The sequence below is a fragment of the Neovison vison genome, chromosome 2 (assembly GCF_020171115.1).
Source record: "Neovison vison isolate M4711 chromosome 2, ASM_NN_V1, whole genome shotgun sequence".
NCBI lineage: Eukaryota > Metazoa > Chordata > Mammalia > Carnivora > Mustelidae > Neogale > Neogale vison.
The window spans coordinates 203,561,896-203,577,433 of record NC_058092.1 but is presented as its reverse complement, the minus strand read 5'-3'; positions in this window follow the sequence as shown (position 1 = coordinate 203,577,433).

Here is a 15,538-nt window from a genome sequence, read left to right as displayed (position 1 = left end):
CTTCTGCATTACCAGAATCATGCTTTCTCAGCCAAGAATTGAATTTTTTTTTAAGTGCCTATACCATTGCCCCGTGGTGACAAAGATGGTAATGTCTATCTGGCACTCACCGTCCTGGTCTTGATTCTAATTCTGAAATTGCTTATTGAATTGAAATAGTGTGGACTCAAGGTCGATAGCTGAGTTTTCCTTCTCATACTTCAAAGTTTGAGTCTTTATTTTTTTCTAACTCCACCAAACAATAGATTTTAAAAGATTTTTTTTTTAGGGATTTTATTTATTTCTTTGATGGAGAGAATGAGTATGGGGGGGGAGGGGCAGAGGGAGAAGGAGAAGCAGACTCTCCACTCAGCAGGGAACCCAAAGCAGGACTGAATCCCAGGACTCCGAGATCACGATCTGAGCCCAAGGCAGATGCTTAACCAACTGAGCCCCGGGGAACTCCAAACAATAGATTTTTATAACTGTTGCCAGAGCATCTACCAGTGAGAGATGACTGGGATTTGGTCCCATAACACAGAGAAATATTTGAGAGAGGGAATCTAGAAATATTCAATCACAATAAAAAGACTAACATTTAAAATAAAACATTTTATTATGGAAATTTTCAAATGTACAAAAATAGAACAGTAAAATAAACTTGACATAACCATCCCATAACATCTACAATTGATAAATGTGGAAACTGAGGCATCTCCCTTGATGAAGCTGACAGGACACGTCTTCCTTCAGCTGTCAAGGAATAACTGAACCTGGCAAGAATAATTTATTCACGCAAGCAGAGGGTACGGGTGGCTGGTATCACTTGTTAAAGAACCACATCATTAGGAAGCTGATTGGGTCCCCTTTCTTTCTGTGGACTTTGGGTGTCTGAATTACAAGTTGCAACTCTTCCTTCTTCTCTCCCCAGGCCTGATGTGATTTATCTTCCTCTAGCTTAAGAAGGTGTCAAATAAGTGAAAAGTGCTTTTGAATTCTGGAAAAGAGTGATGATTATTACATTCATTATTATTTTTTTTTCTAAAAGATTTTATTTATTCATTTGATAGACAGAGATCACAAGTAGGCAGAGAGGCAGGCAGAGGGAGAGGAGGAAGCAGGCTCCCGGCTGAGCAGAGAGTCCGATGCGGGGCTGGATCCCAGGACCCTGGGATCATGACCTGAGCCGAAGGCAGAGGCCTTAACCCACTGAGCCACCCAGGCGCCCCCATTCATTATTATTCTTAATTATTTAAGTGTCAGGGGCCTCTTTGTGGAGTCTGGACCTAGGATTGGTCTAAAATTAAATAAAAAGCACGTTATTTTTAAGGAGGTAATGTGTAATCGACTTAAGATATAAAGTGGCATTAAAGGACTAAAATTAACATTTTGAAATTAATTTTAATTAATAATTAAGTAATAATAAGCTAATTAAAATTAATTTAAAATTGGCATTATAAAATTCTTTCTTTTGCGATGGCAAGTTAGGTCTTTTCCCACTGACACAATGGTGAAGAATGAGAAGCCCCAGTCCTAGCAATGGTAAAGACATACTTTCATTCCCAAAGTACTTGTTTCTACAACAGGGGCCTGAGCAGAGTCTGGGTGTGGTTCAGGGTGGGGAAGAAGCTATGAAGGAGGAAAAGGGATATGTGGTTACCTGAGATTCCAGCAGACTCTGAAAGAGCCTCTGCGTCTAAATTTGCCAGTCCCTCCTCAGGTAGGGGTGGAAGAATTTGGACATCTGACTTCAGTTTCAACGTTCAGCCATCGAGGAGAGCCTATTTTAGAATCATAAGTTACAGGTCTGGTATGAGCCTTCAGTACCAACCCTGGTCTCCAAGGTCAAGCAGGGTGTAGATCCTGCCTAACTTACAGACTTGATGTTGGGCTGCACTCTTGCTGCCCGTGACCTTCTCGGTAGGTTCCCCAGTCATTTTTGCCTATGTTGATCCTTTAGTGTGCTCACTTCTCAACTTTTGGGGTACAATTTAAACATCACTTTCTAGGGCGCCTGGGTGGCTCAGTGGGTTAAACCCTCTGCCTTCGGCTCAGGTCATGATCTCAGGGTCCTAGGATCCAGCCCCACATCGGGCTCTCTGCTCAGCGGGGAGCCTGCTTCCTCCTCTCTCTCTGCCTGCTTCTCTGCCTACTTGTGATCTCTGTCTGTCAAATAAATAAATAAAATCTTCAAAAAAAATAAATAAAATTTTAAAATAAATAAATAAACATCACTTTCTAGACAGCCCGTCTGTAACCACTGCCCCATCTAAATTCTATATCACCACTATCACGACCCACATAACATTCTTATAACATTCGGTTCTTTTCCTTTAAAGAATATATTTTAGTTATAATTAATATTCATGTATGCATTTACTTAAAATGTCGTCTCCTCCACAAAACCACAAGCTTTCTGAGGCTAGGGATCATACTGACTCTTCACTAGTCAGTCCAGTGCCTAAAATATAGCAGGCACTGGACAAATACTTGGTGTGTAAATGAATGAATGAAGAAACTGCTAATGAGAATTTAACACACCTAGAACTGGGGCTGATTGAAGGGTTGGGTGTGCTTGAAGTTGCTCTTGGCCCCAGAATGGATACAATATCTTAGATAATTATAATCTGTGGGCCTAAATAAAACACCTGGTGAGATGTGTCCCAGTATTAGTAGGAGCTTCAGAGCACTGAGAATCGTGGCACTCAGGTTTGGAAAAGCAAATAAAGGTAGCAGAGAGAAGAGTTGGTAGAAATAAGGTAAATAACTAAAACTTTTAATTGAGGCCTGAAACTAGAAATGGTATGACTGTGTTCAACCCAAACAGGCTTAATTAGAAAGCTCTGTTGTGCTCAGATTGAGTAGAAGGCCTAGGGGTGGGGGCTTACACAGGGAGCCCTGGGACGTTAGGAAGAGGTGGAACACCTGTGCTTCATGCATGAAAAATGGGATTTCAGGAACAGGCAGCACACAAGCTGCTTTTACTTTGCAGGAAAACTACACCACTATTTGGCCAGGAGCAGAAGTCCCTGACTGGAGTCTTCTGCATAGTCCTACGGCTGGCCTCAAACTCAAAGGGCATTACTGAAAATTAGCATGCTTGTAAACATTTTTAAAAGTTGATGGGAGGGTTTAATCAATTAATCACTGTCTTTAAAGCACCTCATCAGCATCTGATATCGTATGGTAGGGAATTAAAAATACAAAGAGCACACCTTCCATGATTTCAAGTTAATTGCCTAATTGGTAAATTGAAACCATCACCATCACCTTCATCACCACAAAGTTGTTAAATGCTGACCTGAAGCTAAGGGCTCTGCGTACTATGGAGGTTAGGAGAGGAGGAATTCATTAAGGGCTGGAGAAACTGGAGGCCATTCCAAGGAATTCAGGTATAGGGCTGAATGGGTTGGAATCAGCCCCTACTCTTTCTAGGGGAAGAAGCTGGGAGTAGGGGAAAGGGAAGTGGGACAGCCACTTTATGTGGCTACCTGAGGTTCCAGCAGATACCCAAGGCCAGTGAAGCACTAAACACTAGTTAAACACAAATAATTGTGTTTAATGATGAGGGGATCCATGGTATCTGGAACTTTGGGTATTGCTAAGATCTTGGGTTGTATTTGGTGTCTATAATTTGAAAACAGGAATTTTCAGAGAATGGGTTTATACCTCAATATTCATTTCTCAACTCTAAAAAGGAAACATTTAGGGGCGCCTGGCTGGCTCAGTTGAAAGACCACGCCACTCTTGATCTTGGGTTGTGAATTTGAGTACCAAGTTGGGTGTAGAGATTACTTAAATAAGTAAAACATTAAAAGAAACCCAAATAGATAAAAGAGAATCATTTATAAGTTTTCTCTCTTAAAGGGTCCAGAGCTTCAGGAAGTTTTTTGTTTTACTTTGCTTTAAATTGACACGTTATACAGCACTGCCATCTGCTGGAATTAGTGAGACCGCCTCCCCAAATTTGGTGACTTCTAATTATAGTTCAAATGGACAGTGGTGCCTTAGAATAAACATTGAAGTTTGTTATTGTTTCTTTCCCTTTCAGCCTCCAGTTCCTGCTCATTACCCATCCCACGTTTATCCTCTTCCTTTTGCAGTACAAATATAGGAATAAAGATGGTGTATTGTGTTTTTCACCATTTTGATTGCCTAGGTCAGTTTTCTATGTGGAGTATCAAAGTTAATATGAATGATGGTTTTGATTGACTTAACTAAGGATAACCATTGGTAAAATTTAACATAAAGTTTTTTGAGCCTTTTGCCTTCCTTGGGAATCCAGATTGCCATCCTGGGTTCCCTTCTTAGTCCCTACTAATATGTTAATTGATTTGATTTGAGTTAATAAAGGGTTAAATTAAAGTATGAGACACAGACTCTTAAACACGTATCAGAATGTCAAATTTTGAGAAATGTTGAAACCAAGTAATCTAAAGGAGTGTATTCTGTGTCAATTTGGAAACATATATAAAACATCATGTTTATTACATCGCACACAAATTGCAAGAGACAGTGATCGGATTTCCTTTAAAATGTGTAATTCCTTTGAAACTGTGAAGGAATACTATTTGTGTCTAACAACAATTGCCTTCAGAGGGAAGTATATTGTATATTATCTTAAAAGGAAAGAGCTTTTTGTTGAACTAAGCATCTTGATGAATTTGGCTATGCATCTTGGATCTGTGGGTGAGATGAGGATGACTTCCAACGGAAATGCTCTTTAAGGAAAATGGAGGAATTTTCAGAGGGAGAAGAGAGGAAGGGAAGATTTGAGGCCCAGAATCATGACAAGAGGCAGGAACATCAAGAAGTAGTTGAGGGTGTTTCCTCCTTTACTTCTCTCTCAATCCCTCTCTCACTTTTCTTTCCTTCTTTCTCCACCCTCTCCTTTCCCTCCTCCTTTCATTCATAAAAAAGGGGGATTATATGATATTAAGTTGTTTTTTTTTAAAGATTTTATTTATTTATTTATTTGCCAGAGAGACTCAGCGAGAGAGGGAACACAAGGAGAGGGAGTGGGAGAGAGAGAAGGAGAAACGGGCTTCCCCTGCCCTGCGGGAGAAGCAGGGAGCCCGATGTGGGCCTCTATCCCAGGACCCCGAGATCATGACCCGAGCCGAAGGCAGACGCCCAGCAACTGAGCCAACCAGGCGCTCCTGTGATACTAAGTCTTAAGTAATAGATTCTTCCCTCTGAAACCTCAATAAAGGGTTTTATGTACAAATCATCTGCAAGTAGTTTTTGGTTTTTGTGTTTGTTTTGATGAGATTGAAGCATAAGGTTGCTGGAGTTCATGAGATATGGAGAAGGGAAAGCACGTGAAGAGAGGTGAAGCTCTTCTTAACACTAAATTAATGTTCAGTGGAATTAGGGTTCAGAGCCATTTTCCAAAGTCCACAGCTTAAAGGCCCAAGGCAAATCCAGACTATCTTAAAGGACTGTTAAATTATAACAACACTCTCCTTCCTTGCATTCTTGTGTTGCCTTCCACATTGGGAGGAGGTTCTGATTCCCTTTAGCGTGGGAGACATAGTTCTTCTCCAAGGACAAAGGACTTGGTGTCTTGGCTTTTACTTGTTTACTGGTTCTTCAGCCTTCCAACGTGGGTTTACTTCCTTTCCTAGGGAATTTATTCCAAATTTCTGTTTTCCAACATTCAACTCCTCCAACTCTCCCTTAAATTGAGTTTTCTTTATTTGACAGACCGAGATCACAAGTGGGCAGAGAGGCAGGCAGAGAGAGAGGTGGAAGCAGGCTCCCCACTGAGCAGAGAGCCCGATGTGGGGCTGGATCCTAGGACCCTGAATCATGACCTGAGCCAAAGGCAGAGGCTTTAACCCACTGAGCCACCCAGGCACACTGAGTTCCTTGTTTCTTAAGCCATTCTCTCCAGGGGTTTCAGAGCAGCTTTTAATCCCAGCATTAAAGACAGCTAAGGAGGACAACGAATTCTTTTTCACAATTCTTTCCAGGGAATTTTGGGACCCTATGTAAAACAGTGTTGGGTGACCTATGATTGTGGAATGTCTAAACTTGGTATGATCCTCTGTAACATTATCCCCGGGATCTCTGTAAAGATTGGTCCTATCTTCCCTCATCCCTCATTCCAAATTTTAAGAATACTTTGAAAATACTATAGAGAGGTTAGATGTTAGATTCTAGAACAAGACATCTAGGGTTTGAGTCCCTTTTCCACCTTTTCTCAGCTATGTGATCTTAGGCTTACTTAATTTCTTCAAATTTCAGTTTATTCACATGCAAAGGAAAGAACAAAATGATTTTCTATAGGGATTTCATGAGGATTTTGTAAGTTTAATACACATAATGTACTTAGAACAGTACCTGGTACCTAGTGCATTCGGTGTGGGTGTTTGTATGGTTATTCGTGTGTCACCAGCATCTACAGATGTAGCCAAACTAGAATTCCCCTTTTCTTAGGGCTTTCCTGCACTTTACTGGTTAGTTAGAGATGTGTAGAGGGGAAAGCCCTCCACAGGCTGACTTTTGCACTCTTGCGTGTTCATCTCTTTCTTTTTTTTTTTTCCCAATTTATTTATTTTCAGAAAAACATTATTCATTATTTTTTCACCACACCCAGTGCTCCATGCAAGCCGTGCCCTCTATAATACCCACCACCTGGTACCCCAACCTCCCACCCCCCCCCCGCCACTTCAAACCCCTCAGATTGTTTTTCAGAGTCCATAGTCATCTCTTTCTTTACCCTTACCCTGTTTTACCCTGGATGTAGGAATGGAAGAAGCTTAGACAGAAATGGCTTTCTCTGAAGGAAAGGCTAGTGTGTTCAATGTCTTCAGTGTTCAGTTCAAGTGACAGCAATCCATGCTTGAACTTCAGAGTTTATCCGTGAGGCACCTATGTCCTCTCATGAGCTATGGCTTTCCCAAACCTTACACATCTCCCCTTCATTATTTCATTGATTATTCTGTCTAGATGCCACCATGAAAGGAGATATTGAGAATTCTAGTTCATCACTTATAGAGACATAGGTTCAGAGCAATTATGGGAATATACACATGGCATTTCTGTGTATGTTTCTAGTAATTAGATGTTGTTTTTTTTTTATTTTATTTTATTTTATTTTTTAAGAATTTATTTATTTGACAGAGAGAGATCACAAGTAGGCAGAGAGGCAGGCAGAGAGAGAGGAGGAAGCAGGCTCCCTGCTGAGCAGAGAGCCCCATGTGGGACTTGATTCCAGGACCCTGGGATCATGACCCGAGCCGAAGGCAGTGGTCCAACCCACTGAGCCACCCAGGTGCCCCTAGATGTTGTTTTTTAAAATTCAGTTATAGTGAAATACAACAAAAGCTTAATGAAAGTTTATTTTAGTAAATATGAAACCGCCAGAGAAGGTGAGAGTTTTGTTTGGGCTCAGATGAGATGTATATGGCTTGACCACTGGAAAAGAGGAGACTATAGAGGAGAAGAAAACGCATCTCAATGATTCTGAGAACCTTGGCTAAGAAGAGAAGTGGAGACGCACAATAGGCTTAGTCCTGGGAAAGGAGTGGGGAAGCAGAGAAGAGGCAGTGTCAGAGCAGAAAGTTACATGATAAAACGTGTGGCCATTAAATATAAAATAGCTCTGGGGCACCTGGGTGGCTCAGTCAGTTAAGTGTCTGCCTTTGGCTTGGGTCAGGTTCTAGGATGGAGCCCCGCATTTGGCTCCGTGTTCAGTGGGGAGCCTGCTTCTCCCTCTCCCTTTGCCCCTCCCCCTTTTGTGCTCTCTCTGTCAAATAGGTGAATGAAATCTTTAAAAAAAAAAAAAAAAGAGGTAATTATTTAAAAAATAAATAAAATAGCTCTGTTGTTTTGTGGGGAGGGGAAGAGCAAGAAAGCTCAGGTTTGGGGGAGGATGCTATCCCAACCGGCAGTGGGTGCTCGTGGTGTGCTTATAATGCTATTGATCTATTTAATGTAGACTTTGTTGATTTCCTGCTATGTTAAGAGAGGATTTAATTACTGAATTTAAAGAACTCCTATTCTAATTCCCCCAAACTTTGACAGTTATGACTCAATTCTTAGTTACTTTATCAGTTTTATAATTTATAATAATATATTTAAACTTTTATTTATTCTTCCATCAAGTTATAACTCAATCTCTTGACTTCCCTTTTTACAAGAAGAAGTCTTTTTTTTTTTAAAGATTTTATTTATTTATTTGACAGAGAGAGATTACAAGTAGGCAGAGAGGCAGGCAGAGAGAGAGAGGAGGAAGCAGGCTCCCTGCTGAGCAGAGAGCCCAATGCGGGACTCGATCCCAGGACCCTGAGATCATGACCTAAGCTGAAGGCAGCAGCTTAACCCACTGAGCCACCCAGGCGCCCCAAGAAGAAGTCTTTTTTTTTTAATTTCTACCCTCCCTTAACCTCTTTCCCCTTTTCTTTTCCAACTCAAATATTACAAGGTGGAAAGATTATGTTCTGTTCTTCAACCATATTACCGATACAAAAAGTCGAAAAACAATAAATGGTATTTGATATTAGGTGAACATGATTTACCCTACAGTCAATTAGAGTCATCTAATTGCATTTCTTTCACTGGGTGAGTTAATTTGACCTCCAAAGGCAGACACAGATATAGGACTGTATACGATAAATTCATTAGGGAAACATCTGTTGGAAAAAATGGATTGGAGCAAGGAGAGGCTAGGAGAGCCATCAGATTGTGATTCAGGTCTCACTCCAAGTGCTGGAGAGAGAGGAGAAAAGTTGGGTGGAAGCATCTTAGAGTACAGTATAGGGTTTTTTTTAGTTTTTATTTTTAAGTAATCTTGACAACATGAGGCTCAAACTCATAACCGTGAGATTGAGTTGCATGTTCCACCAACTGAGCTAGGCAGGTGCCCCACAGTACAGTATAGATTTGAGTAAAACTTGGCAAGGGTGATGGGGAATCCTTGAGCCTAGGTCACCTGTCAGAGGAGTTGTACATCTCCCAGATCAGGGCCTGAGTTAGTGTCCCTGCCATGCTGGGAAGAATGGTCTCAATGCAAACGCAATGATGGATGTCAATATTTAGCAGATGGGAACCTCAGTCAGTATAATCCTTGTAGCTGGAGATCTGAGAGGTGCTTCTCATGGCCACCACCCCTAGGGTTATAATGTTATTGTCCCTGAACTACTCAAAGGATTCTAATTGTCGGTCAAATTAATTCTCATTTCTTCGAATCTACCAATTATACAAAAGCATGGTACATTTTAATTTATTTTATATTTCTGTTGTGTTCTTTAATCTCAACAATAAGCATAGTCCATAAAAGCCCCTTGGGCCTGCTTGTGTCATGGTTGATGTCATTTAGGCATAGTCACATCATGGCCAAACTATCAATTAAATTTTCATTGGTATAAGGAATGTTATTGATTATAGGTAGAAACTGTCAAACAGTGACGAGTACTACTGAACCAGGAGCAAGAAGAAATTATAGTCCATAAAGCAGTTGGGAGATCTTAAGTGATGTCGCCAATCTAGGTCCCAACTTTCTTACTGATGTATTTGTTTAGAGCCGGGTCCTTCTGATTCTAAAGTTCTGTGGGTCTATGTGGTTTTTCTTGAACTGAGCTTATGTGCATCTTGGACTTCTAGAAAAGAATACTGACTGCTTATATTGCCCTTGAAAGTCGACCAGATAGCATGTAATCAACTGCTAAATCAGCTCTGCACGCAGAAAGGACAGAGAGTATGTTTAAAAGGTCTATTACTCTGAAGCCAGTTTTCCTGCCAGCTGACCCACTTGTTGGAAGACTCATCTTTGCTTTCATGAGACTGGTAGCATAGCTTTAGTGCCGACAAAATAGCTTCCAAAGGGCTGTGAAAGAGGCACTTCTGTTTTCTTGAAGGGGCAAATTACCTGAAGGGCAATTACAACCACTCCATATTTTTTGGTTTGTCTAATAGGCAAAGAAATAAACTCAGGCCTGATATCCTGGACTTTATCAGGCCACATGATGAGTTTATCTAACTAGTCTGATTTGGACCCATTTCACAGGTTTTGAGTCAATTGGTAAGGCAGGCTTTCAGAGGTGGGGACAGGGTACTATGCAATTCAATTCAGGCAACTTTTGTTAGACTTATTATATACCAAGCACTGTGTTACATACTGAGAGATTCAAATAAAAATAAGATACTTGAGGAATTTAGGATTCCCTGACTTAAGCCTATTAGCCTAATTAATTTTATTTTGTTTATATTTTCCATATTGTAGACCAGAGGCTCTCAAACTTTGCAGCACAATAGTTTCACCTAAGGAACTTAAAAATCACAATGCTGGGTGCCTAGGTGGCTCAGTCAGTTAACATCTGACTTTGGCTTGGGTCATGATCTCAGGGTCCTGGGATTGAGCCCTGAGGCTGGCCCACGTGGAGTCTGCTTGTCCCTTTTGCAGTCCCTATCTTGTGGCCACTCTCCCTGCTCATGCTGTCTCTCTCTCAAAGTAAATAAATAAATATATATAAATATATTTTTTTAAATCGTAATGCCAATTTAGTCAGCCTCTGAGGTGGGACCCAGACACCAGTGTTTTGTTTTGTTTTAACTTCTCAGGTGATTCCAAAGTGTAAGGCGAAATCCGAGGAGCAATTCTATAGACTCTTACCTGAAGAACAGAAACATCATTATTGAGAGCTTGTTTAAAGTTCAGAATCTTGGGCCCTCTGTGAAATCTAAAGAATCAAAATCTACCTGTTAACAAGATTCCCAAGCGATCTGCATGCACGTTAACGTTCGACAGGTGTTGTGGTAGGCCCTGTTTCCCAAAGACTTGTTCTGTGGCTAAGGCAGCTCTTGTATACTGATTTATTTCTTTCTTTCTTTCTTTCTTTCTTTCTTTCTTTCTTTCTTTCTTTCTTTCTTTCTTTACTTGACAGACAAAGATCACAAGTAGGCAGAGAGGCAGGCAGAGACAGAGAACGGGGAAGCAGGCTCCTCATCGAGAGGAGAGCCCAATGCGGGGCTCGATCCCAGGACCCTAGGACCATGCCCTGAGCAGAAAGCAGAGGCTTTAACCCACTGAGCCACCCAGACACCCCAGCTCTTGTCTACTGATCTCTAAAAACAAGTTAGTTGAAACAAATAATCTTTTCTATGACTCACAATCTGAATGACTCCTGAATGTGAGAGTTTTATGAATTAGGTGCAAATGTTGGAGTTATTATTTACTTTAAGGTGAAAGAACAGGGTAACTGTCTATAAGTCATATTGAGGTCCCAGTGAAAGGCCATGTGGAAGGGGAAATGGAGGAAGAACTGAACCTGAAAATCCAAATTTGCAGTGTAAAGGGCTAAGGTACATGTGCACGTGAGAGAGAGAAGGTAGGAAAACTTTTTAGTTGCCAGCTTTGATGGATTTTGAGGAGTCTCTTCATATAATTGATGAGGTGGAATTTGGGGAAGAGATTCAAGGTAATCCTTGGTTATCTCATTCTACTTTAGTTGATGTGGCTTCAGAGTTTAAGTCAGGCTAACATTCTGAGGCAAGATCCTTCCCAAACCTGATTCACCATTCTTCTTGATTTTCCCCTCAGTTATTTCCCCTAACTTCTTTATTTGGAGAGTTTGCACATAGCAGATTGAGAATTCTGTGTCTAAATTTGGACTGTTGTTAACTTCACCTAACACATACACTGTTCCCCTGAGCATTTCTTTTTTTTTTTTTTTTTCCCCAATTTATTTATTTTCAGAAAAACAGTATTCATTATTTTTTCACCACACCCAGTGCTCCATGCAAGCTGTGCCCTCTATAATACCCACCACCTGGTACCCCAACCTCCCACCCCCCCGCCACTTCAAACCCCTCAGACTGTTTTTCAGAGTCCATAGTCTCTCATGGTTCACCTCCCCTTCCAATTTACCCAAATTCCCTACTACTCTCTAACGCCCCTTGTCCTCCATGCTATTGGTTATGCTCCACAAATGAGTGAAACCATATGATAATTGACTCTCTCTGCTTGACTGATTTCACTCAGCATAATCTCTTCCAGTCCCGTCCATGTTGCTACAAAAGTTGGATATTCGTCCTTTCTGATGGAGGCATAATACTCCATAGTGTATATGGACCACTTGCAAATGGAATGTGTGGGATATAGAACAACAAAACCACCCTGCTAATGGTATTATAGGCTCTAACCGTCATTTCCCTACCTGGCTAATCCTCTGAATTACTTTGGGTGCTTTATAAATATAAACTTCCAGATTTCACCCCTAGAGGTTCTGGCTTTGTGGGTCTGTGGTCATACCTGGGAATTTAATTTTTTTTTCCTCAAGATTTTTTTAATTTGACAGACAGGGATCACGAGTAAGCAGAGAGGCAGGCAGAGGGGGGGGGGAAGCAGGCTCCCTGCTGAGCAGAGAGCCCGATGTGGGGCTTGATCCCAGGACCCTGGGATCATGACCAGAGACAAAGGCAGAGGCTATAACCCACTGAGCCACCCAGACGCCCCGGGAATTAGATTTCCAAAGAGCTTAACCAGTGACTCTAATTTAGGGTTAGGGTTGTGAACCACTGATACAATGAAGAGTAGACTATAAATTAGGTCAGATCTGGTTTTAAATCCTAGTCCCACCACTTAGTAGTTTAGTAGTTAGATGATTTTCAGAATGTTACTTCTCTGAGCCTGGCTTTATTCATTTGTGGTGTTGAGATGGTTAAATAAGGTGACACACTAAAGTGCCTAATACAGGGAATGAAAAACAGTATTTTTACATGTTTGCCATCACAGAATACATATATACATACATACAGGCTGATCACACGGGTAACCTGGTTTAGTCCTTCAACGTTCAGATCTTTCCATACCTACTTTTATCCTCTACCTTTGTCACCTTGAATTTGAACGAGTCATGTTCAAGGCCTGGAGACCTCACAGAAGCTGGTGAATAAGCTGGTAATGGCTTTTTCAGGGGCTGCTCAGCTTCACTGGATATGTCTTTATTTCCGTTAACCCGATCATCTTTGGTACTCCAGACACATCCACAGGCCATAATGCCTCCTGATGGTTTATTTTCTGAAGTTGTCTGAGTTATAGTCAGTGGCTATCACTACAATGAGAGTATTACTTCTTCCCTCCATCTTCCATATCCCAACCCCTTACCAGCCAGCCCTCTATGACGCTGAGGTGGAGAGCAGATCTGAAGGAATAAAAAAGGAGTAAGAGAACTAGACTAAGGAGACACAGCACCTGAAATCCCAACAAAAAAAAAAGTTCACCGTGGACTTCAGTGGTAAGAATGACTCTCGCTCCTTTTTGAAATATTTTACTTGCTACAGAGAACTGTATGGAGTGGGGAAAGAACATATTAATTTGAATCTATATACCCTTGGTGTTTTCACTCAGTATCCAATACCAGTTTTCTTGATAATTTCACCCCTGTACCGTACAATCCACTTGCTTCCAGGAAGTTAATTTTCTCCCTATTCCTCAATTTCAAGGCCAGCTATGTGTCTCAAGCCTAACTAATGAGCATGATAACTTCCTCCCTGGCCATGATGACTGATCTGAGAATAGTATGTAACCTCAGGTGGTCCTATCAAACAGCATACTTGAACTTCTTATGTGGCTGGGGGAGCAGATATGCTCTTTTCCACTGCACTGGACAGAGTACATGTGGCAGCTATCTTAGTATCACAAAGATGGAGCTTTCTCAGAATGGAGCCAATGGATCAGAGCTCAGTAGAGAGTGATTATGTCTTGGTCACACTGCTTAAGGATAGGTCTTGCTTGAAAACAAGATTTATGGGGTGCCTGGGTGGCTCATTCAAGCATCTGCCTTTGGCTCAGGTCATGATTCTGGATTCCTGGGATCAAGCCCCGCATCAGGTCCCCTACTCAGCAGGGAGCCTGTTTCTCCCTCTCCCCCTGCCTCTCCCCTCCCCTTGTTCTCTCAAATAAAAAAATAAAATCTAAAAAGAAAAAATCACCAAGATTTATTTTTGTTACCATTAGAAAGAAAACTTAAGTTGGGTTTTCTACTATCTCTAGTGTTATTTGCAATTGGCATTTTATATACAAACTCTTCAAGAGGTACAGGTTATCTGAATTGAAGTGCTGAATGCTACCAAGTCACATAAAATACTTTCAAAAGCCAAATGCTCAGGTATAGGATGTGGAAAAGATGCCTTAAAATGGCATGTGTGGAAAAAACAACACATAGGTAGATACCAAGGAGAGATTTTGATTTTGGCTACATTCATAGAAATATAGTTTATAGAAAAAAGAAAGGATCATTCTACCATAGTCCTAAAACCTCACTTTGGATAGTAAATTAATCTCAGCACAAACCACTAGCAAAGGATAAAGACAATTTGGAGAGAACTAAAACTGACCATGATGTAGATGGGGATGGGGTGAAATATAATGGCATGTTTATCTTAAAAGGATTCTTAGGGTACATAGAATAATTTTCTTCAAATACTTTTAAGACATATATAGTAGACATTTGGTTTATGGCTACTCAGCATAACTTGACTTATAATAATAGCCACTGATCTATATTTGGTGATTCACTTATCTCTTCAAATTTATCCAAAACTAGTACCGCCTCTGGATTATTAAATTACAACAGCCATTACATTCCCATTTTTGCTTAGGTCAGTTTGAGCTAGGTTTTCTGCCATTTGCAACTAAGAGTTCTGATACAAAATGTCACCTCTCAAAAGGATTAGATCTTTGAGATCCCTAAAGACAGCCCAAAATGTGTAAACTTCAGGCCAAAAGTCTTCAGTTATATGGAAGAAACAAATGTGTAAGAATAAGGACTATCTGAAAATGAAATTATCATTTAGGAAGATAATTCAAGCTCTAGGTTTTGAAGGTTAATTGATAAAGGCAAATGAACTCTGAGGTCTTTTATTAAACCCAAGACTCTATGAAATTACCTCTTAATAGTTTTACATTTTAGAAAGGCAAGAACAATTAATGACAGAATTTACAGTTATTATAAACATACTAATTTTAGTTCAGGATTTTATAGAGTTGTATTTTTCATATGGTGATTTTATGCTTTATTAGTATTTATGACTTCTTATATATTGGTATGTTATAATATCTAGAGAATTTTAAAGTCACTTAATAGACTTTAAAGTCTAAATATCTGGGGCGCCTGGGTGGCTCAGTGGGTTAAAGCCTCTGCCTTCGGCTCGGGTCATGATCTCAGGGTCCTGGGATCGAGCCCCACATCGGGCTCTCTGCTCAGCAGAGAGCCTGCTTCCTCCTCTTTCTGCCTGCCTTTCTGCCTACTTGTAATCTCTGTCTGTCAAATAAATAAATAAAATCTTAAAAAAAAAAAGTCTAAATATCTAAATAGAGGCTTATAGTTGTATTGTTGTATTGGTATCATAACTGTATTATATTATGTGTGAATTTTCTACTTGGGAACGTAATTTTAATTACATTATTCTCAATAGGGGAAAATGTCTTGTTGCAAAATAAAATATTTGCTGCAAAATGTGACAAATGCTTCTACTGATAGGTCAGGACTTCAGTCCTGAATTTCTGAAATACTTAGGTAAAAATTGTTCCCTTTTCCCATTCTTCCTTCTT